This window comes from Cydia amplana, chromosome 16 (assembly GCF_948474715.1).
Source record: "Cydia amplana chromosome 16, ilCydAmpl1.1, whole genome shotgun sequence".
NCBI lineage: Eukaryota > Metazoa > Arthropoda > Insecta > Lepidoptera > Tortricidae > Cydia > Cydia amplana.
The window spans coordinates 5,789,488-5,806,729 of record NC_086084.1 but is presented as its reverse complement, the minus strand read 5'-3'; the positions used below and the strand labels follow the sequence as shown (position 1 = coordinate 5,806,729).

General features: G+C 35.7%; 1 protein-coding gene across 1 annotated transcript in view; it reads left to right on the top strand.

The window, feature by feature from the left end:
* Positions 1-17,242, top strand: part of LOC134655341 (carbohydrate sulfotransferase 11) — an 80,327-nt gene that overhangs the window by 49,158 nt on the left and 13,927 nt on the right. The window lies entirely within an intron of this gene.

Genomic DNA, 17,242 nt, shown 5'->3' with positions numbered 1-17,242 from the left:
AATGTGACCGCCTAAAAGCGCACCATTACCAGATGGCGTCACTGAAAAAGCACTGTTGCCTATCATGGATACAAGATGGCGCTGTGTCACATCCAAATCATAGAATTCCTAACGACATCTATACGTCTTCATTGAAAGTTAGTAGACATATGTCGTTGCCAACGATTAGAAGTAATCAACAGATGTCGCTTTATAGCGTATTGAATAAATCATGAATCTAGTTTAAAACTGGATCAAGCATGAGGGGTGGAAGGAAATGACCGAACAGGATAGTCTTATGTATCTTTCAGTATGAGTAAAGAGAGTTCGGGCACTTAAGGAGTACAGGGAGGGAAGGGAGAGGCAGGGTACAGAGAAATAGCGTAGCCAAACGGTATAACCATAAAGTAATTTCGGAAAACGATACTGTGGTGATGATAATATTTATATATTATAAGAATGCTACATAAGTCTTGCCGAAACTATTTAAACCGGCTGAAAATAAATACCTGTCATAATAATTTTGCGCATGCTACCATTGGTGCATGGCAAAAGGATTAGACATTACTACTGGCGTAAGTCCGTCTATATGCCACCATGCCACTGGTACTTGAGCGTTTCTTTATATTTTTTTAATCCAATTGCTCAAAAAGTTTAGTTTTTGTAGCTGCAAATCGTGCGTAAAGTTTGATTTTTTTACACTAGTGCTAAAAAGTAATCTGATTGATACATTTTAAATAAATGAGTATTATGCGAGACCCGCTTATAAATGACCCACCTGAACAACGCGCGATTGGGCATAAAGGAGTATTATTCGAGACCCAATAGTATTACTTGAACAACGCGCGACAGAATGAAGCTGACGTTCGTACAATACACTTTATACACTTAATATAAATGTAATTAATTAGATATATATCAATATAATGAAATAACAAAAGATTCATGTTTTTTTACATATAGCTGGTCAACCAAATCTTGTCAGTAAAATAAAGGCGCGAAATTCAAATTTTCTATGGGACGATATCCTTTCGCGCCTACATTTTTCAAATTTGCCGCCTTTTTCTACTGTCAAGATCTGGTTGACCATGTATAATTATATGTTCTGAAAATTAATTTTATTAATTTTAATAATACAATTTCTCTTCAATTGGCATAATGCTGACAACAGTGACAACAGAATCCACATTGAAAAAAATGGCAATTAAAAGTAAAACTTTTTTTATTCCCTTCCCGCCTTTTTTATTCAACATTTAAAGTGATTTATGTTTGTAAGTAATTGCCAAGAAAGCATAAGTTATTAAATAAAAATGAGTGATTCAGACGATTTTGGAGTTAATTTAACGCCACCAGATATCAAAGCAAAGGCATCCGTTGTAAGTGACAGGGCTATAACCGCGAAAATCGAATTTTGCAAATTGCGGGCATTTTTCTCTGTCACTCTAATTACGCCTGCATTGGAGTAAAAGAGAAAGATCCCCGCAATTTGCGAATTTCGGTTTTGGCGGTAGCCCCTCAGTATATTTCCGGAAAAATCGAAAGCTCGGTACTCGTGCAAAATGACATACTTCTCGCACTTATATCGAAAACTACTATTTTTTGCCATTTTTTATATTGTGATCTTTTTTGCCACTTTTGTGTTATTTGTACTCAAATTCACGAGCTCTTTCGATCCTAATGAGATAAAATACCTCAATTCATGCTCAATTCACTCTTATCGTGCCTTCTAAAAATTTACGATACAAGTTGCATTGCAATAACTATAAAAAAGTAACTGATTTGACTAGTACGAAAATACCCTATTGTAACAATACGATGCGACGTTGTCGAGTTAAACTGGACTCGCTTCGCAGTAACTCATAGCAGTTTGGCAACGTCGCGTCGTGCTTTTATTTTTAAGCAACAGATTTGTACATGATTTGTACCATCTTAGTACCTATACATACAAAGATATGTTTTCATAACGTTCCTTTTCAACTTCTCCCATGGCAAAACCCGTACCTATCAAACCTGAAATTATTATACAAAAGCATTTAATGTTTGTTTTAATAAACTTTTTCTGTTATAATTAGAATAAATATATCTAATTTTGCGTATATTGACCAGGCAGGTGTTTGTATCACTAATTATGTGACCTATAAGTATAGACAGACAACAGCGTGCACAGAAACGTCAAAAACGGCATCAAGTAATGATTATTGCTATTTTAAAATTAGTCCCCTACTTCAGGGTAATGTTATACGCCTGTTCCTTAAAAAAGCTGAGGGCCTACCGCGAACCACGTTCGACGTGTTGCCTCCCTGTCACACTTACGTACGAATTTACAAGTGCGACAGAGAGGCAACACGTCGAACGTGGTTCGCGGTAGGCCCTCAGAAATGGACACTGAGGCATAATTATCATTATTTTGGAATTTAAGTACTATATAATATTATTTGTAGTCTTTTGGAATATCATATTTTATTTGAACTAATAATATTGTATAATAATAAATCATAAAAGCTCTATTTAGGGACAAGAAAGAACTTTCAACGGCAACACTAAAAATAAACTGTCAAATAGTCAAGTCGCCACAAAGCGGCACCGCGTTTGTTGGTTGCCTTTGCTTTGTTTCTGTTTATACAAACTTATTAATTTCATATTATAGCTTCATTTGAACTATAGTACAAGTACGTGAATAGAATACCTAGACGTGTCTTGCTTGGTGCAGTTGCGTAGGTATGCTAAAAGGAAAGTTGGAAGACCGATGTGGCGCTTTAAAGACTGTGCTAAGCGTGACATGTGCCCAAAATGTGGGAGGTCGTGCCGCTCACGCATCGGCCTCCACAATCACCAAACCCGTTGTCTAAACAGCAATGCATAAATCGTCTGCAATAGACGAAAAGACCTGTGATGATGACGTGAATTGCCGATGTAGTAACGGAACACTACTAATGGTAAAACCTACATATTAATCTGACAGTGTCTACTGTTTGCCAATAAATGATAAAACTGATAAAAAATTAACACTTCAGGTAAGTTTGTTTTGAATACAAAGGTTAATTAAATAATTTATCACCACACCAACTGGTAAAGGCCCCCTTGATTGTTCAAATACTAATGAGAAAATTGCATTTATGATTTATCCCACATGTGGGGCAAAGTAATCAGATCTAAATTTTGAGTTTCCTTATGTTAGCTGGTAGAATTTACTTTTAAATGATGATTTTGAATTATAAATTCTTTATAATGTTCATGTGGATTTGATTTTTTTGGTATTTTATAGTTGGTATTTTCCCTGCATTGGCATGGTGATAAATTCTGTGTTTCATTAGGTGGCAATGTTTGTTTAACCCTCGTGCCTTGAATTCTCACAACGCTCAAGATTCCACTTCTCGAACCACTCGCTACGCTCATAGTTCAAATCTTCTGCTTGCCCTGGAATCAACATTAGCATGAGCGGTTAAACAACTGCTTTGCCCCCTTGCCCACTAATAACTATTGTCAAGTTTTATTTTAACCCCCCATGCTAATATTGATACCCGAGCAAGCAAAAGATTCCAAAGTATTTAGAGTTAGAGCAAGAAAGAAGAAAGGTACGTCATAATTTCAAAGATGTTTGACATTTAAAATAACACATGTACTGCGCAGGCGATCAATATCGCTGCATACTTTTCTTGGTCTAAATCTATACAATGGTTAGTGTTTGCAAACAGACTCCAATGTGAAGGCAATGTGTATTAAACTTTATTGTGATATTATTACATTTTATATATAAAAAATATGTTTCTGATTTCAGGACCCAGCCTCTAGCCACTAGAAGTTACAATGTATGCAACAAGAGAGTGAAGATGAAATAGTCAATGCATCTCTGTACAGTCGCCATCAGATATATCGGAACGGCCAAGGTGTTCACAATATCTGAACACGCACTCTAACGCCCTGACAATAGAGGCGTGTTCAGATATTTGTGAGCGCCTTGGCCGCTCCGATATATCTGATGGCGACTGTACCACAAGTAAAATATTTTGAGTGGAAGATGGTTGAGATTGATTCCTGTTTCAACGGACAGACACATGCTATGAAGATTCTCTTAAAAATAATAAAATACAATTAATAAATTCAATGTTTAACATGATAGTGACTTTATTTTGTCTACCCACTAACAACCAATTTGTTCAATGCTGGCGGGCAATGGCGGTAAACTTAAATATTTGATGTGGTATGAAGCTAAATGTTTTGAACATAATGGCAAGCCACTAAAAAGTTTTAATCCTAGATTAGCCATTAAACTGTGGCTGCCAGTCTGATTTGTTAATTGTTATATAAGTACAGTCAGCGTCATATAGTAGGTAGCATCCAAAGTATTCAAATAGTTCGGTACACCATATTATTTGTATGGCGTACTGAACTATTTGAATACTTTGGATGCGACCTACTATACGACGCTGACTGTACTTAATTTAAATATATATAAATTGTATATTATTTCTACGGCCTCCTAGCTAGTCAGTAGTGACAGTGACCCTGCTCTGCTATGTGCTATGAAGTAGGAGGTCCTGGGTTCAAATCCTCATAGGACATTTATTTGTTTTTTAATTGTGTGTGTATATATTAATGGTCTATATCTATTCCCATCTGTCCACACCTCTTGTATGGCGGCGGGGACAAATGGGCCACCACCATGGGACACCATATTAATACACTTTTAGGGGGATCCGAACCTAGGACTTCCAGCTTTGATATGATCATAAAATATAAGATATGTATGTATTTACATTTACACATTGTATTATTGCTCTCATACATATAGGGATATTTTTTAAATGTCGGATGTCTCTTCTCTTTTGAGCATGAATAGAAGCAGGGGATAACTGACAGAACGGGATAGTCTTATGTATCTTTCAGTAGGAGTAGCAGCGAAAGCGCTATTATTGTTTGTCCTTGTCACAGTCTCACATCTTGTTTTATTCCCCACCGTAAATTGACCACCGTGATTGGTCGAATTCATTTGTTGCCCACCATAACAAATAAATTCGACCAATCATAGCGGCGCAATGCGACGCTATGATTGGTCGAATTTACATGTTTTGTCCCTCACGGAGGCACGCGTACACCACTTCTATAGGATGCTACCTTCTATGCTTTTGAGCAAGTTTTTGTCACCTGCCCTGCTATTCAAACTACTCAAGAATTTACAATGTTTTGTTACCAAGTAGGTCGATTAGTGTAAGACTGTCCTAAAATATATGTATAGCTATATGAGGACAATTTTGTAATGCGTAAGGTTAAGTAAATTAATATACAAACAGCAACACTCCTAACTGTACATCGGTACAGTTAACACTTAACAGTGTGGCTGATGATACCATGTAGGTTTAATATATTTTAATTATTATCACGTTTCTAAGAACAATAGTACATTATTGTCGAGGTTCGGAAGTAGCTACTTGCAAGCTGAGGATTCGTTTTAAACGGACGACCTTGGGAGTCCGTTTAATTGAATCCGAAGCCAGCAAGTAGCCTTCCAGCCGAGTCATATATAGTGCTTTTCTCAAAAATGGTGCAAGAGATATTTTACAGAAGCAACGTTCTAATTTTCACAGAGAAAAGTAAAACCATTAAAAAGATTTGCTTGCCGCCTTTAAAAAAAATAGAAGTGTATTTTTCTGCTGAAAATACGCCAACGTATTTGAGACACCTAAATAGTCGCGGTACCAACATTATATTAATAATAAGTGCTGATCATCTGTTCGGCTGTTTAATGGACCTATGCCTTCATTTGATATGGCCATTTAAAGTTTTAAAAAGTTTGGAACTCGTTTAATAATGGAATTTGTATGCAACATTGCAGTCCCGAAATCGAGACAGCAATGTTTTTAACTTTTTAATTTTTAGAATGACCATAAACTACACACTTCGCGACCTATTTTTTAACCGGCAACGTCGACTTTGCCGTCCATTTTTGAGAAAAATTATATTATTTATTACTTAATAATGTTGATATGTTGTCTGTGATATGATCATAAAGTATGAGGATTTACTACAGTGACATCTATTGATAGTCTTTCTCAAACAATCGAGCTATTTAGTGTGTTACAACGGCAAGAAACTAACTGTCTAGTAATGCGATAGATGGCGCTTAGAATAGTTCATGCCATTATTTATTTATTTTTTTCTGCGTCGATTTACTATGTGTAAATGGATGTTTTAAAAGGTTTTTGTTGTAATATGCTAAATAAATTAGAACTATACATGTTAATTTAAAAATTGGCAAGATTTGAAATAACACAAATATATATTTAGGCCCAATGGTGCTCTGAGTGACATCTCTTGGATTTTTGTGGAACTAAGCGAGGCTTGTATGGGCCGATTACTCTATACTATACTTACTTTATGGTTCCATTCGAAATCATTCACGAACGAATGAACGGAAACTGGTGACTGTTCAACAAACAAACAAGTAGTTTCAACCGAGTATTAACTTTAGCAATGAGCATGAACATGACTAGTACATATTATTTTACAGTTAATGAATGCAAAAGAAAAACTCTGTAAGTAAAACTAATTCTGATTAATAAGAACTCACAACGTTTTGTATTCAAAATTGTAATACAATATTACTTTTACTTAGATTAGCAATTCCTTAACCTAGGGTATTTCTTGAGTATAGGTAGGTACTGATTTTATGTTTTCCTCAACTTGGAACGACTCGTAGGTAACAGTGTAAAATGTAACGGTGCATTAGTTTAAAACTTTATTATAGCAGTTCAGCGCATTAGAGGCTAATCTGCAGGCTAGTTAAACGCATTAGGCCAGAGCCCGTACCATGAGTCACTGACAGTGTCAAAACTGACATATACGCTATCGAGAACGTAATTTACTTTCTATACATCTCGTTCGCACTAATATGCGAGTACAAGCGAGATGTATAGAAAGTAAATTACGTTCTCGATGGCGTTTGGGTCAGTGCCAAACTGATGGTAGCCGTACTGGGGTTTTCAAACCGAACGCATGAGGCTCTTTTGAGGTACATACAATTGTAGCTTTGCAAAGTGGAACTTCTAGAGTGATTAAAAAGAGCATATATGTATATTCCAATCCAATTAATTCGGAGAATTGGGTGTTGGTAGATTATGTAGGTACAGATGTGCAAGTTGCGGAAAATTTCCAAATAGTTCTCGGATATTTCTGGAAAATTACACAGGAAACATAGAAAACTTTCATTTTTGAAATGGAAAATTTCGATTCTATACCAAAATATGAGAAATTTACAAAATTTTGGCAAGTGGAAATTTTGCATTTTAGAAACTTTCTTAAAAGTTTTCCGATCCCTGCATTAAGCTAATTTGCAGCATTATTCGTGCGCAGGATTCACGACCACGGCCAATCACGACGCAAATATCAGACGTCTAATGGATACTTAAATCGGTTCGTTGAAATGTCAGAAGTTAATTAATAGGCATGATTGCATCGACAACTGGCTAAGATTCGAATGCATTCAAATATAAGGAGGAAGGAATGGAAAGATTTGCGATGTCCTGGTAGGCCTCCGTAGCTCAATTGGTTAAGAGCAACGCACGGATTGCGGAGGTTGCGGGTTCAAGTCCTGCCGGAAGCGTAATACGCGGATTAGACTCTCGCGCGAGCCACGAGACGCGAGTCCACCGCTTACACTCGCGTTCGGCTTGTCATTCGGTTATAAACCTTATGCCGTGCCGTTAGTGTTTAAATTATATTAGCTCGTCGAGCTTGCGAGCCACGAGACGAGCCGCGAGCCCACCGCTTACACTTGCGTCTCGTGGCTCGTCTCGTGGCTCGCGCGAGAGTCTAATCCGCCTATAACTTTTTTCCATTTTTCCTTTAATGTAAAATTTGAGATATCATTTCGTTCTTATCTCCGACTATCGCCCAAGAAGCGAGTCTACCTCTGTGCTGACGGAAAGTTCCAGACAATACCATATTTTACACTTTTAAATTTTTCAATACCTACTCAAAACTTCTTACATTGTAAGTAGTTAAAGTATGGCAACTTTGCTAATAAAGAAAAAATTTAGTTTCCAGTTTCTAGTGAATTTGCTTTGTCAATTACTTCTTTATGCACTACAATGTTCCGGCATTTACACTGATTGTGTAAACTACATTTACATATGCCCTGTAATGACATTTGAAACCTTGAAAACTAATGCCTAACCTGCGGTCGGGCTAGAGTTGAATCGACTCGTCTACACTTACCAATGGACAGCGACCAGTTTATATTCATATTTCCACGCGAAGTGACCCGTTTTAATGATTCTTGGGTGTATGTTGACGTTTCTAGACTTGACCTCACAGAACATAGGTACCTAGGTAGGTAAGTACCTAGTTAAAATGCTATCATTCTGACTATAAAGAGTATAAAGCTAACATTTGTTCGCATATCGTCGTCGCATCGTACGTTATTACAATAGTCGTTTGGAATTGTATCGGCTAAAGTGCGAGTTCGTCATCCAAAGGGTTCCGTACTGACACTGACACAGATTTTTAAATGTCTTTTTTCATGCGTCTTGGGAAAAATGTTGAACAACTAGGACGTTGTATACTTTTTTCTTTTACATATATTATAATTTTGTTTTATGAATTATTTGATAAGATTCTAATAGATCGGCGGTTTGTTTAACCATTTCAACCATGTGATTAAAAAAACCGTTTCGGACAGACACCAAAGTTCAGTTTTTCACCCTGCGAATACTGAACCCCAAAGATGTGCTATTAAGATGACTATCTTTTATGGTGATTACCTTTACCTACCTATCTGTCATTATTAGGATCACTAATATTGATGCAAACACAAAATTGTTTGAACATTAAACAAATTGAACAAAACTGTCTGATAAGGTCTAAATTAACTAAACTACACACAATCATAATTTATGTTATTTAGGATCATTAGCAAGAATGTAAAAGTTATTGGTGTAGGTACCTATATCTAAATGTTTGAAATATAAATTGACGTTATGTGTGTAGTTGTAGTTAGGTTTACAGGATGTATTTTTTAACTAAAAATAACATATAAAAACTTTATAAGGGCCTATTAAGCCCGAAGGGGCCCACCGATTACTAATAGTCAGCCGGACGATATCGGCCTGTCAGTTAAATGCAAAAGGTGACAGTTCCAAACAACAGTCCGGCGGACTGGTAATCAGTGGGCCCCTTTAGGGAAGACGTGACGTGATGTATTTTACGTTTTTATGGGTTGGCGTTTTCTCTATTTTGCGTGGAATATTGCGTTTATCATACTTATTGCCTTATTGTACAATCGTGTGTTAATAATCTTGATCAACGAACGTTGTCCAATTAGTTACTAAGATACACACACAACACATGCCATAAACACTTGCATGCGATTATCATCGTACAGATTCGATTACCCTTAGATTACTCGTATCTACGAAGTTCCTTCTTATTTGTCCTAAGTATTTGTAACATCGTAAACGAATCGTCGTAAAATATTAATCAACGTAAACTTACCCACCTAAACCGAAACTTATCTTGTCAAACTGGCAGCAAAACTCTCGTAACAACAGTAAAATGTTCATAAACGCGGCATACGCAGTCGTATAGATTTGATTAAACCCACTTGAGTAGTTGTTGTTCGAAGACTCGATCGAGTTTCTGAACGAAACAGGAGATTGAAATGCGCAGCAAAAGCGGGGACTTTTTATTTTTATTGAGATTGGTTCTATCACAGATAACGTAACATGTGTAGGTAAAAGATACGTCACTCATATAACATCTAATATCTGGGTGACCGAGCTTCGCTCGGAAAACATATAAAAACTCGAAAATGCGAGTTTTCCCAGAGATAAGACCTAGCTAGATCGATTTTTCGCCCCCGAAAACCCCCGTATAGCAAATTTCATCGAAATCGTTAGAGCCGTTTCCGAGATCCCCGAAATATATATATATATATATATATATATATATATAAATAAATAAATAAATAAACAGGAATTGCTCGTTTAAAGGTATTACATTTCAACGAATTATTCCTGAATTATTCAGTAGGTACAATTACACTCGTAATTTACGCTAACAATAGTTATTTGTACAACAAGTGATCAAAGTTTGATATTTCTTCGAGTGCTTATTTTGAGTCCCGTGCAAGCGAAAGATTCTATAATAGATTCACGAGCGTAGCGAGTGAATCTAATTTAGAATCTTGAGCGTAGTAAGGGACTCAAAAGCGCACGAGATGTTAATAACTTTGATCTCGTGTAGTACACAACATTTTTCACCTCAGCGCAGTGAGAACATACCTATTAGACAACTTGAAAAATGTAATCCTTCTTCATCACTTAATACCTGCACTCATGTTTTCTTAAGATATACAAACAATTAAGTTTAATTACCGCAATGGAACACAAAAACAAAACGTAATAATAAATTCCAGTAAAATAATATAGAAATAACAAATATTATTATATATATATTACAAATAACTGACACTTCAATCGCCAACTTTGACAACAAAAAAATCTTTGTATGATACGGTCCGAATTGCGGATACGTACTATTTGTCAACTATGGTAGAAATTCTTAAAAGTAAAATGATTAATTTTGCGTGATGATCTGTGTATTTTTTGAGTTCGTTATTTTAATTGTACAATAAAATACCTAAAATATAGTATTTTATCAGTTTTTATGAAATCTTAAACTTTATTTTTATTTATTAATTATTGAGAATTCATACTCGTACGTGGTTTGGAACGATGCGGTCTGAAGTTTTTCGGGGGTCTATTATAAACCGTGAATATACTGTTGAATGTCGTTTTAACTTTTTTTTGTCTGTTTCTTTTTGCTAACAGTGTGAAAGGGACAGAGATAATAGAACCCAAGTATTTCGAACTTTTATTAGACCCCGCATGTTAAAATGACATTTGATTATAATGGTCACTTGAATGTCATTTTATCTCACTCAGTGAGCAAAATCGCATTTTGCTCACTGTTTTTAAGAATCAAAGTACCCTTGTTCGAGCTGCTGAGGTGAAAACAACATTTCTAAGCGAGGTTAATGTTGTCAGTCATGTACCAACATTTATGAGTGTGCTGTCCAAATAATATAATACTGGTGCTGTCTATTTACTTATTTTATTTGGGACACCCTAAAGTTATTTTAAAGTGTAAGAATTAGATACCATCGTTTTAGATTTGTAAGGAGCATGGGCTATAATAATCATTATACACACAAAGCTTTATAGTTTTTAGCGTTACCACTGCCGTCTCGCAGCTCCGCCCCAAGTCTCCGGTGCTTAGTGGAATCCGGGTGTAAACAGTTGGGTTCTTAAGACTATATTATACTCGTACTAGTTGTATGACAGTGGCGTATCTGGAATTATATAGTCCTTGCTACCATCTCAAGACGAGTGCAGCCGTCAGCCGGAATGGGATCGCACTCCGCTCAGGTTCTTGCGGAAAGTGGAGAAAGTTAGGTACTAAACCTAAGTTTAGTTCAGTCTAGAGACTGGAAAGTGAAATGAAAACTCGGTGAGCGTCAGGATGACAGGACCATGATGGCTATTTATAACGAGTGTTACTCCAAGATTTAGTACCTATTTAGTACTATTTGGTACCTGACATCAAATATTTAGTACCTCAATATAAATCGAGAAATATTGAAAATAAAGTGGCCAGCCATTCTGACGTCAGGTTGACAGGACCAAGTCCAGTTCCCCTATTTGTAGGCGTTATATCGAATCCATCTTTTGACAAAGATTTAGTACCTATTTAGTACCTCTCATAATTATTCTTCTTATTTAATTTCGACTTAACGTAAAAAAGTTACAGCTAGAATAAACTTTGTATGTGCACAGTGGTGCAGCCAGTCAATGTGAACCGGGCCTAAAAGTTTGTTCAAAAGTTAATATTTTTGACTACAACATTTACTTTACGTTGTTTGGCCAATCCAAAATGAACCACGAGCGTAGTGAGTGGTTTCAAAGTGGAATATTGAGCATTGCGAGGATTTCAAGGCATGAGGTTTAAACAATGTTTCTACCGAGTGACACACTACATTTTTGACCACATCAACTTGAGGGAAATACTCACTTAAAATTGAAAATCATCACTAGAAGTCAATTTTACCAGCCAACATGAGGAAATAACTCGAATTTATTACATACATACATATAATCACGCCTAATTACCGGAGGGGTAGGCAGAGATCACGAATTTCCATTAAACGGTCGCGGTGCGGTGCACTCTCTCGCTCACTTTCATGAAAAATCACAAAATTGAATATTTTTTACTAAAATTTTACCCACAATCAATTTTTAGCAGATATGAAAGGAATTATATCATACAAATGAAATAAATCCTAAAACCGCAACTAAATACTATATTTAACCTCTTATGCCACTTTAAACTTACATAACAATAACTTTAATCATGTTATATATCATGGTATTAAAAAGAAAGAAACGGGTGCTGTTTGTGGAGACTGGTCTATTTAAGCTAACACGAGCTATTATATTTAGTAACTTTATTTTTGAGGATAATTACATGGACACACCTCATTCGGTTCTCGTATGCTATTTTATTTTTACTATAATTTTCTTTATTAATGAATGTTTTAATTAGGTATACAGGATTTTGACTCTTGGAGACCCTATACATCTCTAAGGATAATTTGATTAACTACTATATATTGTAATCTTTTAGTTATGATGATACTTAGAGTCATTTACATCTCTAAATAATTTTAGATTATAGTTTTTGTATCTTTGTGTTTTTTTTTTCAATACTATTGTTATTGCGTTTTTTGTAATTCGACATTTAGAGACTTTATATATCTCTATGTTAGTTTGATTTGATATTTACGGCTTAGTTGTATTTTATAATTGTTGATGTGTTTTATTTGCTGTGTATGTAAATTCCATATTGACGTGTAAAAGTGCCCTTGTGGCCTATTTGCTGAATAAATGTTGATATTTGATATTTGGTTGCCATTGAAGACAAGCGGCTTTGAGGTTGGATGACCTATAACAATGCGTCGGATATTGGCATTTTTCAGCAAAGAAATGGCAGATTAATTGCACCAAATGAAGATTATTCTAGTCAAGAAAGACTTGACGAGGGTAACTTTGATATAATAGCAGGCTACATGGATTTGTAATGTAGGTCCGATGTACGGTTATACATAATAGGTATTGCCTAGGCCCCCCGACCAGAACTGAAATTATCAAATTAGTTTTTCAGAATGCTAATACAGTTCTTTACCAAACTTCTTTTCCCGTATTGCCTAGGTATTTTTGGAATTTTCAGTCACTCCTCCATAAGCTACCTTTTCTACTAAACTTTGAGAAGACATTACTAGGCTTATAACTTACTTATAACAAAAATAAAAATATGTAAACAAACGTTAAGCATTAAGGTTTCAGATCACATAATAATAATAAAATGTGGGATGTTGATTCGACGATCGTAGTTGTTTCAGCGAACGGTCTGATAGCGAAGAGTCTCGACCAACATCTTGAGAGACTCTCGCTAGGTGGTTGGATCAATGGCCAGATGCAGAAGGTGGTGATCTTGGACACGGCGCGGATAGTCCGCCGGTTCCTCTCTCTGCGGCCCTGACCACCGGTAGCTTAGGCCTTGCCCCGTTGCCGGCGGCACCCTAGGTTAGGTTTTTTATAATGTGTTTATATGTATTTTTTATTGTTTTGTAAGACAAGCAAAGCGAAGCGCAAGGGCACTACCTACCTTTTCTCGAAGCGCTTCGTCGTTTTTTTGAACCCTCATAACTTGGGTTTGGATTATATCAGATAAACAAAACTCTCGGAATATGATGTCAATAGTAAACTTATTAAGCATAAAAAAATTCAATTGCATAGCTCTTATACTTTAGATTTTATATTCATGTCTAAAAAACCCCGATTTCGTCACTGACTCACTCACTCACTGTTGATCATCAAAACCTCTAGGGTACTTCCTGAAGTCCTAGGAAGCTGAAATTTGGTATGTAAGATAGTATTAGTCCACAAACAACAAAAAAATTCAAAAAATTGAAATTTTTAGCCCCTAAGGGGGTGAAAAGGGGGGTGGAATTATGTATGGGAAATCAATAACCGCTGAACTGATTTAGTTGAAATTTGGTATGTAGATAGTTATTGTTATGGGGAAGGATATAGAATAAGTTTTCAACCCCAAAATCACCCCGTAAGGGTGAAAAGGGGTGGAAAAAGGCATTAGGGGAAAAAGGGGGTTGAAGTTTGTATGGGGAATCCAGTAAAAAGCAGATTGTATAAAAGATGCCCCCAGGTACGTATTTCAGGATTTTTAGTAGTAAATCACCCGCAACCCTTTAAATTAGGAGATGGAAGATTGTCATAAGCAACTTACAAAAAGATGTGAAATCCCACCAAAAACATTTTCATGTAAAATGTTGCCAAGACGAAACCATAAGGCTCGCACTGACAAAAAGTTATCAGATCTCTTGTAGAGCCAAGCTTCTAACTCTACAAGCCCTAACTTCACAGACTCTACACCTTAGTCAAAATATGTGGCTTGGCCGTTTCGTTACCACAAGAACTATTTTATAATAAAAAATAATGAATAGTGAATACATTTTTCACCTCACGCCCATGGGACGAAACGGTCAAGCCACATATTTTGACTAAGGTGTAGAGTCTGTGAAGTTAGGGCTTGTAGAGTTAGAAGCTTGGCTCTACAAGAGATCTGATAACTTTTTGTCAGTGCGAGCCTTATGGTTTCGTCTTGGCAACATTTTACATGAAAATGTTTTTGGTGGGATTCATATTATAAATAACCTAATCTAAGAAATTAAATGAATAAAAAAAATAGCATTACTTCAACTTTTTACAAAACATTTAATATCTCCGAAACTAGAAACCCTCATAAGGTACCTTTTCCCGTGGAACGTTACAAATTGACTTTAAGTGATGATTTTCAATTTTAAGTGAGTATTTCCCTCAAGTTGGTGTGGTCAAAAATGTAGTGTGTCACTCGGTAGAAACATTGTTTAAACCTCATGCCTTGAAATCCTCGCAATGCTAAATATTCCACTTTCAAACCACTCACTACGCTCGTGGTTCATTTTGGATTGGCCAAACAACGTAAAGTAAATGTTGTAGTCAAAAATATTAACTTTTGAACAAACTTTTAGGCCCGGTTCACATTGACTGGCTGCACCACTGTGCACATACAAAGTTTATTCTAGCTGTAACTTTTTTACGTTAAGTCGAAATTAAATAAGAAGAATAATTATGAAAGGTACTAAATAGGTACTAAATCTTTGTCAAAAGATGGATTCGATATAACGCCTACAAATAGGGGAACTGGACTTGGTCCTGTCAACCTGACGTCAGAATGGCTGGCCACTTTATTTTCAATATTTCTCGATTTCTATTGAGGTACTAAATATTTGATGTCAGGTACCAAATAGTACTAAATAGGTACTAAATCTTGGAGTAACACTCGTTATAAATAGCCATCATGGTCCTGTCATCCTGACGCTCACGAAAACTCGTATGTACGTGTTTCCACAGAATAAACTGCGTACAGAAAGCTCACTGTTTAATAAAGCGGAGTTCTCGAGTCATGTCGTCACTCACGTGATACTGATTTAAACTTTCAAGAATATTTGTTTATAAATATAATTTAGTTTTAAAAAATACCCCCGACGTTTTGACGACGGTATCCCGTGGTCTCGAAGAAACACTGGATAGAGTTTACATCAACATTTTCTAGGTGCGAGTTTCTACCCGCTAATGTCGTTGATAAGAAACGACCTACAAGCCTCGAAATAACTATTCATTGTCTGTCTTGGTCAAATCATTTCAACGAGAGATTATGAATATATATAGTTAAGCGGAATAGGTACATATCATACCTATATTATTTACTACTCGAAGGGTTATCTTACCTAAATCCTCCGCATCTTAGGTTACGTCAGCGCCTTAAGCCACTCTACTATTTTGCTCCTAAGAGGGACAGAGAAGCAACATGATTTATTATTTTCTCTGTCCCTTTCAGTTCTCAGTAGAAAGTGTCCTAAAAATTATAGACGTAAGAAAATTACACCTTTTCCCGGTTGCGTCCCAAAACCGAAATAGCCCTAGGACCGTTCGGTTACCGTTTCTTTTCTAGCTGGAAATTCAGATATGAATCTTTTATCGAGGTTTCTATTAACGTCTAATTTATCTTCTCTAAAAACTACTTTATCCACCAATTTATGCCACCGTGGCAGTAAATTAATCGTAAATCATAAGTTATCGAGCTCATAAAGTTTGTTGAGAGTCTGTTTGCGTTTTGCATTCGGAAACATTTGGTTAATAATTTCAGTCGACTCAAGAGATAATAATTATCTTTTAAAAGAGGACGTTGGATTTAAACTTTTATTACAAATTCATATAGAAGTTACAGGTATCTCCTAAATAATAAAATATGGCCTAGGCTTTTATGACCACAACGACCATTGAATTTAAAAATAAATTTTATGTATATTATATCCAGTACATATAAACATATATAATGAACCTCCAGGTCTTTTTTTTACATATTTTGTAATCTTATCTATATTTTTTATTTATGACTGTATGTGTTCTGAACAATAAATAAAATAAAAATACATATAAAACGTCGCTTGTACTTCATACGAATAAATTTACCTAATTGAAATGAAAGCGATAATGAACAAACACATTAGTAAACAGCACTTTAAACAATTATAATTTTTAATAGCTTACAGTACAATACTAACAAACAGTATAGTGATATTGTCTAAAGTTAAACACACTAAAAATAGTTATTTACGATACAAGTGCGGAAAAGATGAAATCCGAAACGAGTGGCGACAAATTAAAACACGACCGAAGGGAGTGTTTTAAATCGACACGAGTTGCGAATTACCTATTCACACGTGTATCGTACAACGTTTAACAGTACATATGGCACTTTAAACTTTCGACATACGCACGGAAAGTGCTATTTCCCGCACTAGTTCGGGAAAGTAGCACAATATTTACTGGAAACATATTTTTTTGATTGTGTAACGAATTTTCGTTTATGAAACTGATTTGGTTATATGCGACTTATGCGAGATATCTGAGAAAAGCGTATCGATGAAGATCTGAATTTATAACACTTCACTGACGCCTGTTTTATAATTTTTTGAGTTACAATTTTGCAAAAATGTACCTAAGTAATGTAAGGGATAGACGTTCCATGGTAATTTTATCACGTCTTTAGTACTTAAGTAAGGCCAAACCATTAGCAATGTCAAAGT